Here is a 15,333-nt window from a genome sequence, read left to right on the forward strand (position 1 = left end):
ACTTTTAATACTTTGAATAATTCCTTAGCAGCTCGTTGTTAGTAATTCAATTTTAATGGTTCATTTTTAGATGTTTAATATACCCGCAATGAAATAAATAAAACCCCCAACGAAATAAATAAAACCCCATCGTATATGTATTGGTCGAGATTAATCTTGACCCACGGTACCGGTGTTGTCAAATGACGTGTTGCGTACATAAAGTACCGGTGTTGTCAAATGACGTGTTGCGTACAAACATGGGATCTTATGATTAATCTTCTCGTGTTGTTTACGGGTGATCCTGAACCATATAAAATTGAATTATAAGTACATATATATAAAATATCATGTTATCTTAGAAATATGTGATTTATTTAATTTTTCCCAATTAATCCCGAAGTTAAACAAGTCTAGGATAACCAATTTTGTTTCGGTCATAGTTTCTTCGTTACAAATCCGTTTTCGTTGATTCAACTTGCCATCTCCTTGGATCGAGTCCCTCTTTAAGACTATGAACTGAAAATACCTTGGTTTGTATTCAAAATCACACGGTATAGGTGTAACTTTAGTGAAACTTATGAAGTTAAACATTTTTGTTACAAAAAAAAAACACTTAATGACCATTTTTCTAAAAATACTTATACTTTGAATTAAATTATGAAATTTTTATGTGTTAACATATTTATAGTAAAAATCATTTTTCCAGAACATAAACCTCCAATTCAAAGTTTAAGATAGTTTTTAATTATCCAACCCAAAACAGTCCCCGGTTACACTCCGACGTCGTAAAAACAGTTTTTAAGATATTCTTTGAAAAACCAAGTTATACCTTGTTAAGTTAGCATATATTTAAGTTATATTACAGGTCTTGAAGTATTTTAAAAGTTAAGTTAGAAGGATCTATTTAGTTTGCAAACAAGTTTGAAAACTTTCAAACTATGTTCTTGTTGTTAAAATTGTATACCACAAAATATGATAGCTATATATATATGAATCGAATAAGGTTATGAACATAGATACTACCTCAAGTTCCTTGGACAAGGTTGCTGTAAAAGAGGAGTAAAAAGCTAGAACCAAAAGGGTGATGGAATTGGATGAAAGATTGGAAGTAAGTTTGTGTTCTTGGAAGGATTTCTTGAAGTGTTTTTGTATGGTTTTCTTATGGTGTTTAAGTAAGGTTTTTGAAGCTAAATGATGGGTAAAATGCTTGGAGATGATCAAGTATGAAGTTAAGAGTATTTTGAGAGAGAAATGGAAGTGTAAGTATGAGAAAATGGGGTGAAGAAATGGTGTGCATGCATAAAAACGTTTTTAGGTTATAAAGGAAAAAAAAGATACCTAACTTTGTTTTCTTGCTAAATAATTCATGCTACTTGACAAATGGTTGGTTCCACATGTTTCTTAATCATTTAAGGCTGCTAAGGAGCAGATTTTTATTGGTATATACCAATAGTAAATACATCTAGAAGCTGCGTATGATACGGGTACATATACCCTAGGTATACGTATAGAAATCTTTGAGAAAACGGAACGAGGATTCAAATATAGCTATATTTTGTAAATATACTTATATTGTTTTATGTATTTAAGTCTTTAAAAGTGATTAAATACATTACTTATACGATATATGTATAAACATTATAGGTCATAAGTATTTAAGTCAAATAACGTTACGTATGGTTATCGTTTTGAAAACTTAAGTTAGTAGTTTCAAAATATACTTATAACTTATTGTTATTAATACAAAATGAGATATTAAAACATTCTTAGATCATGTTAAATATGTATATATACATATATATACACAAACGTATAATTATCATATATTGTATAGTTCGTGATATCATCGGTCAAACTAGACGGTCAAACGTTGTGTAAAACTCTTTTCGAAAACATAAGTCTCAACAATTTGGATTGCTTATCATGTTGGTAAGGTTTAATTTATGTAAATATTAATCTTATAAGTATAGAACGATCGAAAAAGTGCGGGTCAACTTTAGGGTTTTTGCTTATCGTGTCGGAACCATATAGAGATTAGAGTTTAAATTTGGTCGGAAATTTCCGGGTCGTTACAGTACCCACCCGTTAAAGAAATTTCGTCCTCGAAATTTGGTAGAGGTTGTCATAAATAACAATAGGAATGTTTTCATGACGAATATGAGGTAATAATGAAATTTTATCATTATTGAAAGATTTAGATAAAACGATTCGGTTATGTGAGACGCACGAGCGAAGCTATCACAAAAGAGTGAAATGAGTAAATATAGAATTGTTGTAACCGATGACGTGATTATGATCGATTTTCGGGATTTAAGGGTTTTAAAGAAAATCTTATGTAATAAGATTTAGTTTTGCGGCGATCAGGATCTTCTTTGATTTAACGTGGCAATCTGTTTTGATTTCTTTGTCGAATATTTCACTATAAATTTACCTCCTTCCCTTTCTTTCTTCCCACATCTTCTATTCTTTCTCTTTAGTTCCTACTTTAAGACATTCGCTAATATGCTCCATCCCATTCTAATCCTTGTTATATTTCTAACTTTCATATCTTTCATTCCTCTTTTTCATCTATCACCAGAAGAATCTATTCTCTTTTATCCTTTCCTTGGAATTATAATGTTTTTAATTCTCCCGTGCCTTTACGTTGCAATACGTATTGATATGCACGGTTTGTAGTTTCGGGGTTGTTGTTAGGTTTTATACCTTCCCTTATATTTCGATGTTCCTACTCCCGTCCCTTAAAATCATTGTCATCCACAGTTAATGCTCTCTCTTATTTGCTGTGGTTTATGTTCCTATTTCTATTCTGAGGTTTTGTCCCTTCGTTTCTTCTTCCTGTCCTCGAGCCAAGCGAACAATGGTCCGAAATTCGTAGGTAGAAAATTTGGAATGAACCTAGCTATTGGTTTTAGAATGAAATTGTAATGGCACGATCTTGATTCGTTAAATTACTCGAATATTCCGGAAAAATAGAACTATCAAGGTGATACGTTCTAATATGTTTGGAGACTTGATAGAATGTAAGAGCCGTGTAACGTGGCACATGATGACGGTACTGTGAATCAAATTCCATTAGAAACTTAACATGACTTACTGTAATATAATGAAGTTGATCAAGTTTCATTATATTATACTAATTCATGCATCAGTTCCCAACACTACTTCAAATCATTTATATTTTAATCTCGGAGGTTTCAGAATTTAGAAATTAACACAGTTTCTTTTATATTGTAACGCAGATGTTACGGAGAGATAAATGATCGCAGATAGGAATAGTTGTAAAAATATCTCCAGAAATATGAAAAATATGTATAACGAATGATATGAAGATATCTTATAATATCTAAGATAAGATGATGATGAAAAATATCATCCGGGCAAGGTTTTGAATAAAGAGTAGGGTTCTTACTGACGGTTTCAGCAGGTACGGAATCGTTTGTATTCTTTGAGAGCAGGTTCAGTCCCTGTGATTTATCCACAGCCTTTTTCATACTTTGCTTCATCCGTTTTCTAGTTCTAAACTTTTTTTTTTTCAGCTTTACCACCTTACTATTCTTTGTCATCAAACTTTTGACCGTTAAAGTCGTTTACAGTTTTTGCTGCTTCGTTAGCATTTCAAGAACTATTTCATAGTCCCGGGTGTTTTTCAGAAACTTCACGTTCAGATTATGAAATTCTTAGGGATAGACATTATAGATATGATGGAAGAAGTTCCGCGAGATTTTCAAAATACTGATTGTTGATTTCGCCAAAAGGATAACGATCTGCTGGTGCACCTGTTGATGTTGTCGAGGGATATAAAAGGTTTTTCGGTAATGACGGCGAAAGGACAAGGTATAAATATCATGATTATAATAGAAATATTCTCACTGAAAAGTCGAAGTGGAGCTGTGACAAAATTAGCTTCTTGAAAAGGAATTGTAGGGTTGTTCTTGCTAATAAATGGCAAAGGATTCAATACGTTATGTGTTAAATTATGAATTTGGGTTCGAGAGTTCTTCAGGTGTATAACTGTATGTATAAATCTTCATTCCGTAGGCGAGGTGCGGCGGGTTCAACTTCTCGGTCGAGGTGTTTTCAGGAATCATGCAAGGATTTGAATGTGAATTGTAATCGTCAAGTTACGAATGAGGTTTAAGATAAAATCAAGTGGCAAGCTTGAAGAATTGTTTAGCTTCATATGTTACAATCAACATTTTAATTCATTTTAATTGTCCAGAGTTAGCCGGAACAGTTAGCGTGGAATCCTTAATAGATTTTTAATTAGTTAAATCGTGTGTTTCTAACAATTTTTTTTTTATTTTGTCCAATGTTTTCTTCTTTATGCCACTTGTTGGATTCTGGTAGGTCAAAATCCGAATATGAAATTTGATTGAAAATGGTTATTCTGGGGTGAGCGGATACGAATATCGGTGGTTGTAAGTAAGATAATAGATAACCGTTGAATCAGATTCAAGAATGTACAATATAACTTATTAATGTGAATTCTAAATATTCCTCGGGTACTACCCACCCGTTAAAATATTTTCATCATTAATAGTTTGTACGAAGGAATTTTTAATTACTATCTTTATAAAAATATACTTGCATATATATTTTCTTCAGAGATAATCATAGATTTAATGAGTCAATAAGATATTAAACTCATTTGATTTATCGTTAATTCTAGATTACATAATCTCTAAGACTTTAGAAATTACATAATCGTCATACGATACGTAAAGCGAAGATAATCGATGTAGAACGATATATAGAACGAAGATCATACTTGAAGTACAGATATTGAGTCGTGTGATGTTGATATTCGAGATACAGATTGTGATGTTGAGATTTAAGGCGCGGTTGTGATTGGGGTGATAAAGGTACTGTCGGCGTTGACGATGGTAGTACGGATTATGCTGCTGGTGCTGCTGTTGGTGTTTGTAACCTTCGCACCATATTCTCCAAAACCACTACCCGAGCACGGAGTTCGTTGACTTCTTCTATTATACCGGGATGATTGACGGTTGGAACGAGCGAATGAACAAGATTTGAAATATGGGATAGTATGTAATCATGACGAGATACTCTAGAAATGAGCGAGAAAATGGTGTTTCGAATAGGTTCGCCGGTAAGTGCTTCAGGTTCATCGTTAAGAGGACAATTTGGTGGATGGAATGGATCACCTTCTTCTTGCCTCCAGAAATTTAGTATATTACGAACCCATCCCCAATTCATCCAGAATAGATGATGGGAAATTGGTTGATCCATTCCGGTAACGCTGTTCTCGGAGCTCGAATGGAAATCCATATCGGCGAAGCTATCGAAGTCGGAGGAATTTGAGCTGGATGAAGAATCCATCTTGTATGGTCGGAGAAATGAATTTTTGGTTTGGAATAGATTATAGGAGTTGGGTTTGGTACTCTTCAATACATAATTTACATATGTATATATAATATCAAAATCCCATGAATTACGGAGAATCTTTGAAATACGTCAGGCAATGTCTATAGTAACAGATACGCTAGGATATGAATTTTGTCTATACACTATCGATGCACTAAATGCAGTAAGACGTGTCTAGACTTAAGAATGATAAGCAGGCAGTTCCCTAAGAATGATAAGCAGATAATTTCCGACTAGGATTGATAAGCAAAACTTTTGACAGGCAGACACGGTCAAAGTCCAGACTCACTTAATGTATCCTAACAACTACTAGTTAGACACACTAATGCAAGGCCTGGTTCGCTAAGACCAACGCTCTGATACCAACTGAAAGGATCCGAAACTAATCATCCGGACGTTGTCCATATTGATTACAAACGAATTACAATAGTTGATAACATTGCGAGGTACTTGCCCTCTATATGATACATCTTACAAACGTTGCATTTATTCTTAAAAGGCAATCTATAGTTACATCCATAATTGACATATTCGCCTGACATTTCATAATATTCAAATGACCTAAACAACCCGTCCTTATCCCCCTGGACGAAATCATCAACATCTGGTTCCATTGCGTTGATCGACTCCAAGTAATGTCCTTAAAATGAGCAAATGCACAGCGGAAGACTTAATTCGTACCTGAGAATAACATACTTTAAAATGTCAACATAAAGTTGGTGAGATATATAGGTTTGATGCTAGCAGCGTTATAACTATGGACCACAAGATTTCATGTTTATAAACATAATACACTCGCAAGTGTATGAAAAGCATTCCAAGCAGTGGGCACCCGGTAACTAACCTTAACAAGAGTGTGTACCCCTGAGTTATAATAATATGTGCACCGAATCAAGTGCGTTCCGTTAACCTCGAAGTACTAAACACCCGTTCTTCTAGTTTAGTAGTGACTAGAATAACATCTGGGTGGGGCTGTAAAACCCGATAGATCTATCTTTAGGATTCGCGCCTACCAGTTCATAAACCAATAGTTAAAGTTACCAAGCTAGGGGATTTTTGATTCAAACCCATGTAGAACGAAATTTTAGTCACTTGTGTCCATAACGTAAATCATTTATTAAAAATAGCGCATGTATTCTCAGCCCAAAAATATTTAAAGTTTAAAAGGGACTATATACTCACCATACTGTATTTTGTAGTAAAAATACATATAACATCATTGATCAAGTATAGGGTTGGCCTCGTATTCACGAACCTTTAAGCTTTTCTCCAAAAAAAATATGTCTTGGGCAGGTTTCGAACCCGAGACCTCTCGGTTAAACACATCACGCTTAAACCGTTTCACCATTTCAGCTTCTATGATTAATATTAAACTTATATTTACATATACCCGTTTTCCTTTTCTTGTTACCACATCTAACAGTCTATATCGATATCAAACCAGAATTACAGCCCACCTCACAATTAATTACGACCCAAAGAGAAATATATATATCCGAACATGGTACCCCAAATTAATATTCACGGGTTCACCTAATTGCTTGGCTAGAATTATAACTATCTACAAATTCGGTTCCTGTTTCTTTGTAAATACGTGTTCCTCACCCAACCGACACTATGCTTTATGATTTGTATTTGCATGCGTTTACAAGTGGGATTATAATAGACATGGTGGGGAACAAACCCAATTATCTTAATCATTTTCATCATTATCCTAGCCACAACATTATTTATATAACATAATAATCTTCTTCTTTCATACCCATTCATCATAATTTCGATCAGTAATATGGATGCAGATGCAACAGAAGTAATTCGATGGAGGTGTCCATAGTGGTTTACGTGGTCATAGCCGTAAGGAAATAGACAGAAAACAAGGTGGTCTAGTGGTGGTGATAGTTAGGGTGATGGTTGTACATGGATGATGGTTGGTTCGATGGATATGTGGTGGTTCAACATAATGGTAGCAAGTGGTATTCTTGTTTGGGTTCGGTTTATTTGCAACGAATGTAAACAGAAAAATTCAAGTGAGTCTCTTGCAAGTGGTGTATGGTGGTGTGGTGTTTGGTGAGGGTTCATGGTGGTAGTTCCGAAGTGGTGATGGTAATCGTAGTAAAAAAAAAATAGAAAAAGAAGTAGCATCGTGTGGAGGTTTTGGGTCCGTCTTGGTGGTTTTAGATGGTTGTTTGTTGATGATGGATATAGGATAGTGATCTTATGGTGTTCCATGAAGATGATGTAGCTTGCGGTTTCTGGGTCTTCGATCTATATAGAAGGGTGTAGTGGAAACGGTAATAGTAAGTGTTGGTGTGTTAATAGGTGATGATGAGTGAAAGTTATGGCCGGTAAAGTGGTTTCAAGGTTGCTCATAATCTTAGTCGATAGTTGAAATAAAAAGAAAATTTGGAGAAGGAAGAAACTCAAGCAGTTAACATTATATGAAGAGAGTAGTGGGTTCTTCCTAGTTTTTCTGACTTGTTTCTCGAATTACAGATGGTAAAGCCGTATATATTGAGAGTAAACGAATAGTTGTAGGTGTGCAAGTGATAGGACTGAGTCTTGTTTGTATTGACAATAGAATCCGATTCCTTAATCAGACAACCACAACCAGGATAAAAATAAAAATAAAAAAAATATCTGTCATTGTTAATCTTTGAAAATTTTAGATGATTCAATTTGAGGGAATCCAATAAAGATCGATGTGGATGAGTAACTTATACCAATTCTAAATTTGATCCTGTATTTTGAATTTAATTTTAATATTACATAAATATGTTAATAAGTTATAAAAATATTAATAATTTAGTAATAATGATGATAGGATTGATAATAAAGATATTAATAATGATAATCCTAATGAAATGATAATAATACTAATAATAATTCTAATGATACTTATATTACTAATAATATCATTAATAATAACAATAATGATAATTTTTATAAATATATATATATATATATATATATATATATATATATATATATATATATATATATATATATATATATATATATATATATATATATATATATATATATATATATTTTCATTACTAATAATAATTAATAATTATATAAATAATAATAATAATATTCTTAACATCACTGATAATGATGTACATAATTATATGCTAGGAACAGTTAGCTAGGAACAGTTAGCGTGGATTCCTAACAATATTTCAATTTAGTTAATTCGTCTGTTTCTAACAAATTTTATTTTGTCCAATGTTTCTTCTTTATGCCACTTGTTGGATTTAGATAGGTAAAAATCTAAATATGAAATTTGAATGGAAATGGTTATTCTGTGATGAATTGATACGTATATCGGTGATTGTAAGTAGGATAGTAAATGACCGTTGAATCAGATTCGAAGAATGTACAGTGTAACTTGTTAATGTGAATTTTAAATATTCCTTGGGTACTACCCACCCGTTAAAATATTTTCATCATTAACAGTTTGTACGAAAGAATTTTTAATTACGATCTTTATGAAAATATACTTTCATATATATTTTCTTCAGATGTATTTATGGATTTAATGAGTCAATAAGATTTTATACTCATTTGATTTATTGTTAGCACTTGATTATATGATCTCTAAAACTTTAAGGATTACATAATTGCCATGTCGGACGAAGGTAAATGAGGTAGAACAATACGTAGAACGAAATTTATCGATGTAGAATGATATGTAAAACAAGGAGTACACTTGAAGTACAGATGATGATATTGAAGCGTGTGATATTGATATCTGAGGTACAGATCGTGACGTTGAGATTTATGACGTGATTGTGGTTGGGGTGATAAGAGTATTGTCGGCGTTGATGATGGTGGTACGGATTATGCTGCTGGTGCTGCTGCTGATGTCTCCACACCAGATTCTCCAAAGCCATTACTCGGTCACGTAGTTCGTTAACTTCTTATATCATGTCGGGATGATTGACGATTGAAACGAGCGGGTGAGTAAGATTCAAAATATAGGATAATATATAATTGTAACGGGATATTTCTAGAAATGAGAGGTTAAATGGTTTCTCGAACAGGTTCGCCGGTAAGTGCCTTCAGGTTCAATGCCAAAAGAAAGTCGATGAATGGAATAGTTCTTCGATGTGAAATAATTTTCGAATATAGGATGATATTCTATCTACATAGAATATCTATATATATATATAACACTAAGGATTTTGTAGACTACAGAAGAACCTACGGCATTTGTCAGGCAGGTCTACAGATGCGCTAAGATATGAATTATTAGATACGTTAAAATATGAATTTCGTCTATACACTGTCGATGCACTGAATGCAGTAGAACGTGTCTAGACTTGAGAATGATAGGCAAGCAATTTCTTAAGGATGATAAGCAGATGGTTTCCGACTAGGAATGATAAGCAAAACTTTTTGACAGGTAGACACGGTCAAAGTCCAGACTCACTAATAAGAATATATGGAGAATATTATGGTAAATACTGCTAGTAGTTGTTAGGATACATTAAGTGAGTCTGGACTTTGACCGTGTCTGCCTGTCAAAAGTTTTGCTTATCAATCCTAGTCGGAAATCATCTGCTTATCATCCTTAGGGAACTGCCTGCTTATCATTCTTAAGTCTAGACACGTCTTACTGCATTTAGTGCATCGATAGTGTATAGACAAAATTCATATCCTAGCGTATCTGTTACTATAGACATTGCCTGACGTATTTCAAAGATTCTCCGTAATTCATGGGATTTTGATATTATATATACATATGTAAATTATGTATTGAAGAGTACCAAACCCAACTCCTATAATCTATTCCAAACCAAAAATTCATTTCTCCGACCATACAAGATGGATTCTTCATCCAGCTCAAATTCCTCCGACTTCGATAGCTTCGCCGATATGGATTTCCATTCGAGCTCCGAGAACAGCGTTACCGGAATGGATCAACCAATTTCCCATCATCTATTCTGGATGAATTGGGGATGGGTTCGTAATATACTAAATTTCTGGAGGCAAGAAGAAGGTGATCCATTCCATCCACCAAATTGTCCTCTTAACGATGAACCTGAAGCACTTACCGGCGAACCTATTCGAAACACCATTTTCTCGCTCATTTCTAGAGTATCTCGTCATGACTACATACTATTCCATATTTCGAATCTTGTTCATTCGCTCGTTCCAACTGTCAATCATCCCGGTATAATAGAAGAAGTCAACGAGCTTCGCGCTCGGGTAGTGGCTTTAGAAAATACGGTGCGAAGGTTACAAACACCAGCAGCAGCACCAGCAGCATAATCTGTATCACTATCAACAACGCCGACAGTACTCTTGTCACCCCCAAAATCTCAACATCACAAACTGTATCTCGGATATCAACATCACATACCTCAAAAACCTCATCGGAACTTCGAGTATGATCTTCGTTCTATATATCGTTCTACATCGATTATCTTCGCTTTACGTATCGTTTTACCTCATTTATCTTCGTTCGACCTGGCGATTATGTAATCTCTAATGCTTTAGAAGTTATGTAATCTAATATTAACGATAAATCAAATGAGTTTAATACTTCATTGACTCATTGAATCTATGATTACATCTGAAGAAAATATATATGCAAGTATATTTTTATAAAGATTGTAATTAAAAATTCTTTCGTACAAACTGTTAATGATGAAAATATTTTAACGGGTGGGTAGTACCCGAGGAATATTTAGAATTCACATTAATAAGTTACGTTGTACATTCTCTAAATCTGATTCAACGGTCATTTACTATCCTACTTACAACTACCGATATACGTATCCGTTCACCACAGAATAACCATTTCTATTCAAATTTCATATTTGGATTTTGATCTATCAGAATCCAACAAGTGGCATAATGAAGAAAACATTGGACAAAAATAAAAAGTGTTAGAAACAAACGAATTAATTAATTGAAATTGTGATAGGATTTCACGCTAACTGTTCCGGCTAACTGTTCCCAGATAACTGATTAACATTTAATTTATCGCAATTTACATTCTCGCAATTTTATTTATCATCATTTAATTTCTGTTATTTACTTTTACGCACTTTAAATAACGGGACACGTATGCAAGGTTTCGACTTATCATATCGACCCATCTATATATATATTTCGGAACAACCGTAGACACTCTATATGTGAAGGCGGGAGTTGGCTATACAGGGTCGGAGTTGATTTCAAAATATATATATACTTTGAGTTGTGATCGACACCGAGACCGGTATACGGGTCACGATACGTATTATTTAATTCGAATATTATATATTAAATTATATATGAATCATTGAACCATCGGACTATTGGACTGCTAACTTTGGACAATTAAAATGAATTAAATTAAAATATTGATTATAACATATGAAACTAAATAATTCTTCAAGTTTGCCACTTGATTTCATCCTAAACCTCATTTGTACTTCGACAATTATAATCCTCGTTCAAATCTTTTCATGATTCTTGAAAACACTTCAATCGAGAAGTTGAACCAGCCGCACCTCGTTTACGGAAGAAAGATTTATGCATACAGTTATACACCTGAAACTTTCAAAACTGAAGTTATCGTTAAAACTTATCCGCGTCAAATTCCTTATCATTCATTGGCAAAAAACAACCTTACATTTCTCTTTTCAATATAAGTCAATTTTGTCACAGCTCCACTTTGATTTCTCAGTAGGACCACTCTTATTATAACCTCGATATATATACCTTGTCCTTTCACCATTGTTACCGGAGAACATTTCATATTCCACGACATCATGTACCAGCAGCTTGTCATCTTTTTGGCAGAATCCGCAATTAGTATTTTAAAAATCTCGCAAAACTTCTCAGTCATAACTATAACTTCTATTCCTAAGGATTTCATACTCCGAAGGTGAAGTTTCTGAAAAACACCCTGAATTATGAAGCAGTTCTTTAAATGCTGATGAAGCAGCGAAAATCGTAAACGATTTTAAACAGTCAAAAGTTTGATGATGAAGCACAGTGTGTCGATAAAACTCAGAAAAAGAGAAGAGTTGGAACCGGAAAACGGTTTGAGCAAAGTATGAAAGAGGTTGTGGATAAATAACAAGAACTGAATCTGCTTTCAAAGGATTCAAACGATTCAGTGCCTGCTGAAATCATTAGTAAAAACCCTACCCCTTATTCTAAACCTCTCCCGATGATATTCTTCATCATCATCTTATCTTAGATATTATAAGATATCTTCATATATTCCGTTATACATATTCTCCATATTTCTGGAGATATTTTCACAACTATTCTTATCTGAGAATATTTATCTCTCCGTAATATCTGCATTACAACATAAAAGAAACTGTGTCAATTTCTAAATGTTGAAACCTCCAAGTTTAAAATATGAATGTTTTAAAGTAGTGTTGGGAACTGATGCATGAATTAGTATAATATAATGAAACTTGATCAACTTCATTATATTACAGTAAGTCATGTTAAGTTTCTAATGGAATGTGATGATTCACAGTACCGTCATCATGTGCCATGTTACACGGCTCTTACCTTCTATCAAGTCTCCAAACATATTAGAACGTATCACCTTGATAGTTCTATTTTTTTGGAATATTCGAGTAATTTAACGAATCAAGATCGTGCCATTACAATTTCATTCTAAAACCAATAGCTAGGTTCATTCCAAATTTCCTACCTACGAATTTCGGACCATTGTTCGCTTGGCTCGAGGACGGGAAGAAGAAATGAAGGGACAAAACCTCAGAATAGAAATAGGAACATAAACCACAGCAAATAAGAGAGAGCATTAACTGTGGATGACAATGATTTTAAGGGACGGGAGTAGGAACATCGAAATATAAGGGAAGGTATAAAACCTAACAACAACCCCGAAACTACAAACCGTGCATATCAATACGTATTGCAACGTAAAGGCACGGGAGAATTAAAAACATTATAATTCCAAGGAAAGGATAAAAGAGAATAGATTCTTCTGGTGATAGATGAAAAAGAAGAATGAAAGATATGAAAGTTAGAAATATAACAAGGGTTAGAATTGGATGGAGCATATTAGCGAATGTCTTAAAGTAGGAACTAAAGAGAAAGAATAGAAGATGTGGGAAGAAAGAAAGGGAAGGAGGTAAATTTATAGTGAAATATTCGACAAAGAAATCAAAACAGATTGCCGCGTTAAATCAAAGAAGATCCTGATCGCCGCAAAACTAAATTTTATTACATAAGATTTTCTTTAAAACCCTTAAATCCCGGAAATCGATCATAATCACGTCATCGGTTACAACAATTCTATATTTACTCATTTCACTCTTTTGTGATAGCTTCGCTCGTGCGTCTCACATAACCAAATCGTTTTATCTAAATCTTTCAATAATGATAAAATTTCATTATTACCTCATATTCGTCATGAAAACATTCCTATTGTTATTTATGACAACCTCTACCAAATTTCGAGGACGAAATTTCTTTAACGGATGGGTACTGTAACGACCCGGAAATTTCCGACCAAATTTAAACTCTAATCTCTATATGGTTCCGACACGATAAGCAAAAACCCTAAAGTTGACCCGCACTTTTTCGATCGTTCTATACTTATAAGATTAATATTTACATAAATTAAACCTTACCAACATGATAAGCAATCCAAATTTTTGAGACTTATGTTTTCGAAAAGAGTTTTACACAACGTTTGACCGTCTAGTTTGACCGATGATATCACGAACTATATAACATATGATAATTATACGTTTGTGTATATATATGTATATATACATATTTAACATGGTTTATGGATGTTTTAATATCTCATTTTGTATTAATAACAATAAGTTATAAGTATATTTTGAAACTACTAACTTAAGTTTTCAAAACAATAACCATACATAACGTTATTTGATATAAATACTTATGACTTATAATGTTTATACATATAACGTATAAGTAATGTATTTAATCACTTTTAAGGACTTAAATACATAAAACAATATAAGTATATTCACAAAAGATAGCTATATTTGAATCCTCGTTCCGTTTTCTCAAAGATTTCTACACGTATATTTAGGGTATATGTACCCGTATCATACGCAGCTTCTAGATGTATTTACTATTGGTATATACTAATAAAAATCTGCTCCTTAGCAGCCTTAAATGATTAAGAAACATGTGGAACCAACCATTTGTCAAGTAGCATGAATTATTTTAGCAAGAAAACAAAGTTAGGTATCATTTTTTTTCTTTATATACTAAAAACGTTTTTATGCATGCACACCATTTCTTCACCCCATTTTCTCATACTTACACTCCCATTTCTCTCTCAAAATACTCTTAACTTCATACTTGATCATCTACAAGCGTTTTCCCCATCATTTAGCTTCAAAAACCTTACTTAATCACCATAAGAAAACCATACAAAAACACTTCAAGAAATCCTTCCAAGAACACAAACTTACTTCCAATCTTTCATCCACTTCCATCACCCTTTTGGTTCTAGGTTCTTACTCCTCTTTTACAGTAACCTTGTCCAAGGAACTTGAGGTAGTAACTATGTTTATAACCTTATTCGATTCATATATATATAGCTATCTTATTTTGTGGTATAAAATTTTAACAACAAGAACATAGTTTGAAAGTTTTCAAACTTGTTTGCAAACTAAATAGATCCTTCTAACTTAACTTTTAAAATACTTCAAGACCTGTAATATAACTTAAATATATGCTAATTTAACAAGGTAAAACTTGGTTTTTCAAAGAATACCTTAAAAACTGTTTTTACGACGTCGGAGTGCAACCGGGGACTGTTTTGGGTTGGATAATTAAAAACCATCTTAAACTTTGAATTGGAGGTTTATTTTCTGGAAAAATGATTTTTACTATAAATATGTTAACACATAAAAATTTCATGATTTAATTCAAAGTATAGGTATTTTTAGAAAAATGGTCATTAAATGATATTTTTGTAACAAAAATGTTTAACTT

The sequence above is a fragment of the Rutidosis leptorrhynchoides genome, chromosome 6, assembly GCF_046630445.1.
Source record: "Rutidosis leptorrhynchoides isolate AG116_Rl617_1_P2 chromosome 6, CSIRO_AGI_Rlap_v1, whole genome shotgun sequence".
Classification (NCBI taxonomy): Eukaryota; Viridiplantae; Streptophyta; class Magnoliopsida; order Asterales; family Asteraceae; genus Rutidosis; species Rutidosis leptorrhynchoides.